This window comes from Myotis davidii, unplaced genomic scaffold (assembly GCF_000327345.1).
Source record: "Myotis davidii unplaced genomic scaffold, ASM32734v1 scaffold192, whole genome shotgun sequence".
Classification (NCBI taxonomy): domain Eukaryota; kingdom Metazoa; phylum Chordata; class Mammalia; order Chiroptera; family Vespertilionidae; genus Myotis; species Myotis davidii.
This window is the reverse complement of record NW_006284346.1, coordinates 1,760,582-1,765,569: the sequence shown is the minus strand read 5'-3', so window position 1 is coordinate 1,765,569 and position 4,988 is coordinate 1,760,582. Positions and strand designations below refer to the sequence as shown.

Genomic DNA, 4,988 nt, shown 5'->3' with positions numbered 1-4,988 from the left:
CCCCTCTGCTGGCCTGCTTCCCCCAACTTCCCCCACCGCCAGCCTGATCACCCCCAACTGACCTCCCCTCCTGGCGTGATTGCCCCTAGCCCCATTCCTGGGTCGCTGGGGCAACCCAGGATAACCAGGCCTTCCCACCCGCTCTCTGGCTGGGTCCATGGCTCCAGTTGGTACTGCCATCTTTGTCACGTCAATTTGAATATTCCCTTCTTTTTGGCTGTGGGCGCCGCCATCTTTATTGCGAAGTGATGGTTAATTTGCATATTACTCTTTTATTAGATAGGATAGCTATAATATAAGGTAGATGAGCATAAACTAAAGTTCTTTGATAATTATAGAAAGGAGAGATTATTTCCATCTGGGTTACCATGGGAGTGTTCTTGGAAGAGGTGGTTTTTGAACTTGGCCTTAAAGGATATTTAAAATTTGGACATACCAAAGCTGAATTGAAAGTGGTGAAGGGCATTTCAAGGAGCAGCAAAAGCATGAACAAAATTAAATGTTTTATTACTAAGTTACTATATTTATATCAAGGAATCATTAAATTTCATTCATTATTTGGTCATATACCTATGTCTATATGAATATAGCCTACTGTTTTAGGTACTGGAAACTCTTACAATATTATGTAATTCATAAAATACTCTTAATTTCCACAGACAATCAGTAAGATAGATTTTGTTATTCCCATGTTATGATAAGGAAACTGAGGCTGTCTGAGCAGTGATTGATAGCAGGGGAGAACCAGTTTTTAAGCACTAAATTTCATGTATTTCACAGCAATACCTTGCCTCTGTTATGGTAGAAACATTTTCAAGCCCATCAACCATATGGCCCAAGATTGCTTTCTTAAAATGTGTGCCATGTTCAGAAGGGCTGGAGAAACAGTTTAAGTGCCCCATGTAAATCCCGCGCCACTGCTCTAAATGTAACCCTGAACCCACAGGTTGCTAGTGATAGTACTCGGAAGGCAGCCACAAAGCAAGTGTCCTCTTATCACGGTGTGTGGTCCCTGCTCTTTTTGCCACACTTAGCTGAAGTTTGCTAGGTAGCTTTGATTATAGAGTAATCGGTTCTTGATTCTTGACTCAGATATATTTGTAAAAAGAAGAAATAAGAATTTTTAATATGTTGCTATTAGGAAATTTTAATTTTATAATCATTAAATAAGTAAAATAGGTATCTATTTATAGACCTTAGTACTGTGAAAGCAATTTTCTACTTATCCATTAGTATGATTTCCTTCTTAAATGATTTTTAATGTAGATAAAATATTATGACTTAATTAATTATTTATTTTAGTTTATGTAAGAAGCCACAAAAATTTGGGGTGTTTTGTTTTCAATCAAATAAATCTCCAAAACTGATATTTCTAATATTAGAAGAATACAGCCTCTTTCCTGTGTTGTGCTATTGCATATTTGTTATATTTGAAATGGGAGGCTAACATGTTTCTCCTTGATGTCTTGATTACATTGCCTATTCTGAAAACCCACACTTCTCCAATAAAACTGTTACTTCAAGAGTAATATGACTATAAGAAGTGACATTTATATTAAATGTAATTTTCATGTACTGTATAGGGTTTTCTGAAATTATAACAAACTGTAATTTCATCCAGTTCTGGTTGTGTTGTAAACTTGGGAGTGAACTGAAATGATTTGTCATAAATATACCACTATGGGATTTATTTGGAATACATTGTAACATATTTTTCACTTTTAATAATACAAGATTAGCATCATTCAATATGAAGTATTATAGTGTTATACAGTATAATTCAAAAATGACTCCCTGGTGCTGTCACTGTATTGTATTGATTTTTAACTTGATGTCTTCATTGCCTAACACTTTCTCTGCTTTTTATGCTGCTTATTCTCAATATTGCTAAGAATTATATGTGAATATATGCTTTTGTTTCTAATGTGTAGCTAGTCTCAAGAACATCTGTTACCATTTTGGAAATGATGTAGTACATTCAAGCTGCCAGTCTTAAATAGAGTGCAAGCTTAAAATGCTAATTCTCATTATGTGGTAACAAATTCCAGCGATTTAAATTTTTACTTTAAAAGACCAATGAAGCCCTGGTCAGTGGGCTCAGTTGGTTGGAGCATTGTCTCATACAACCAAAGGATTGCAGGTTCGACAGTAGTAGTGCCCTGGCAGGGTGGCTCAGTTGGTTGGAGTGTCTTCCCATACACCAAAAAGGTTGTGGGTTCGATTCCTGGACAGGGCACATACCTAGGTTGCGGGTTCGATCCCTAGTCGGAGTTTGTTTCTTTCTCACATCAATGTTTTCCACTCTTTCTATCTAAAAATCAATAAAACCACATCCTCTGATAAGGATTAAAAATGAGTAAAAATGAAACACCAATGCATTTTCACCTTGACTTCTATTGATATGTCTACACAGATGAATGATAATGTATAATTTAAAAAATACAGCTTCTCACAACTTTTATTTGCTATACATGACCAACCTTGAGTCCTCAGGTTTCTCCACTCCAGCTCAGGAGTTCTGTGCTTTCCGTACTCCTATTTGCTAGGCGCACACCAGTCTACGGAGGCAGGGGTGAGTGAGTGGGATTAGGGAGAGGACAAGAGTTAAGTGATATCTGATACTCCTACATTAAGGAAAGGACCAGACCAGTTCTTGACCAAATACCAACATGGAAAAATTGCTTTTCATGCCTTCTCACCTCATCTTTTGCATCCCTCATTATCTCTTACTAGAGGCCTAGTGCACGAAAATTTGTGCACTGGTCGGGGTGGGGGTGTCGCTCAGCATAGAGTAATTGTCACAATCAGGGAATCTGGAGCAATTTAGCGGTGTGACCTTGAGCAGGTTCCTTAACCTCTCTATGCCTCAGTTTCCTGGTTTGTAAAAGTGGATGGCGTTTAATAGTATCCCATCACAACTAGGATGTAAAGTACATGTAACAGTTCTTGGCATATAGTAGACATATAAAAAATAGTAGTAGTAGTGCCCTGGCAGGGTGGCTCAGTTGGTTGGAGTGTCTTCCCATACACCAAAAAGGTGTGGGTTTGATTCCTGATCAGGGCACATACCTAGGTTGCAGGTTCAATCCTCAGTAGGGGCAAGTACAGGAGGCAGCCAAGTGATGTCTCTCTCTTTCTTCCTCTCCCCCTCTCCTCCCCCTTACTCTGTCTCTAAAATCAAAAAACATATCCCCAGGTGAGGATTAAAAAATGAAATAAAATAAAATTTTAAAATGTTACTATTAGTGATATTATAATAAAATATTCTTATTGAAAGTTAGATGGTTATAGCTGTTTATGGGGGAAACTTGACATACACACCTAGAAGGGGCTTAATAAATGTTGCATTTACTGAGTGTTCTATTACTAAAAGACTTGCCTTTTTTTAATAAGTGTTTCTTGTTTATAATTACCTCTCAGTCTTTTTTCCCCTTAAAACTTGAATTCTTTCAGTATACACCCTCATAAGGATGCTAAGATAGAAAAGATGATAAACAACTAAACCAAACCACACTAAGGCAGGAATGACTAGTGGCCCTCAGAATGTTTTCTATTAAATCATAATAATTGGCAGAATTATAGGCAACTTGGAGCTAGAAAGGAAAAACTGAGCCTGAAATCTGGAAGCCCAAACCAGTTTACCTTCTCACATCAGAGGAGGTATTGCCATACTGTAAGTCATGAGATATCCAATACTCAATTTATAGCCTATATTGATTCTTTTTTTAATGGAAGAGTAAATTAATTTTATTGACTGATGAAAAACTAAAGTGATAAGAAGTATGGATAGTAAACAATTGTGTTCTGCTGGAATTCTGCTTTTCTTTTCACTAAGCCAAAAGGACAAAAAATTATAGACTGTTAGTAAGCTAATTGTTTTACATATTTCTTCAACAAAAACTGCATAGCTTAGCAGTTGCTAGGAATAGTCGTAGCCTTCACCCCAGGTCTCATGAACATTTCGGCCATGACCTTCTGGGTCTCTAGATGCCAGATATCTGTAGAGAGGGCCCCAAAGTAGCTTCTTGATTTGATGAGTTGCTTTACCCTTCCTCATTGTTTCTCTAAAATTTTTGGCTGGCTTTTTAAAAATAATAAAACTGCATATTATTTCTCCTTAGTTAACACCCAACATGATAGAGTAACCATTGGCTATAGCATTATGTTTCAGATTTAACCCGTTTTAAGTTTATTCCAATAGCCTATATAATAAAAGCCTAATATCCAAATTGTCCCTTGACTGGGAGTTCGACCAGGGAGCTGAGCTGGCGGTGGCAGTGGCCGGGGAAAGGAAGGCACCCTAGCCAGCAGCTGGCAGCTGCTAGGGACCCAACTATGCATGAATTTTGTGCACTGGGCTTCTAGTAGTTATATAAACCCCTTCATGTGTAGCGATTGTCATTTATTGTAACATAGTATGGTCCTCTCCTTTCAACTCAAGAGAATCAGAGGAATTAATTTTAGCCATTTTCATTAAGCCAGTTTTAATTAATATGTTAAAGATCATACTGTTCTCGATAAATTAAAATATACAGAACATACAAACTGTGACATTGGACTGTTTGATACCTCTGTAAGTCATAAAGCCCTGACTTACATTTAGTAGAAAATCAACAACTCTAGTGAGGAGCTTAGCCTGGTAACAGCACAAGTGAATAATCACCTATGATAGCTATGAGGACAGTTTTTGAAGGATAAGCCAGAACCCTACTGCTGAAGTCAACAATTTTGTCGAGGTATTTTGTATCAGTTATGTAGATTGGCTGCTTAATCTGTTATTTTAAAGTACTTACCATTTATTTCAAGGAGACAAAATAAAGCCAATATCTTACCTTTAGTGGAAACACCTAAGTTATCCTGTTGTGTAACTGTAGTGACCTAGAAAAATTCTGCTGTAGAATAGTAAGCCAGTCTAGAAAGGACATCTGTTTAACATCTGAATAACATCAACTTACTGACATAAATTTTTGCATTTATTTTTAGGCCCT

General features: G+C 37.1%; 1 protein-coding gene across 1 annotated transcript in view; it reads left to right on the top strand.

The window, feature by feature from the left end:
* The window catches only part of LOC102758312 (ubiquitin-conjugating enzyme E2 E2), a 235,309-nt gene that overhangs the window by 145,549 nt on the left and 84,772 nt on the right, over positions 1–4,988 (top strand).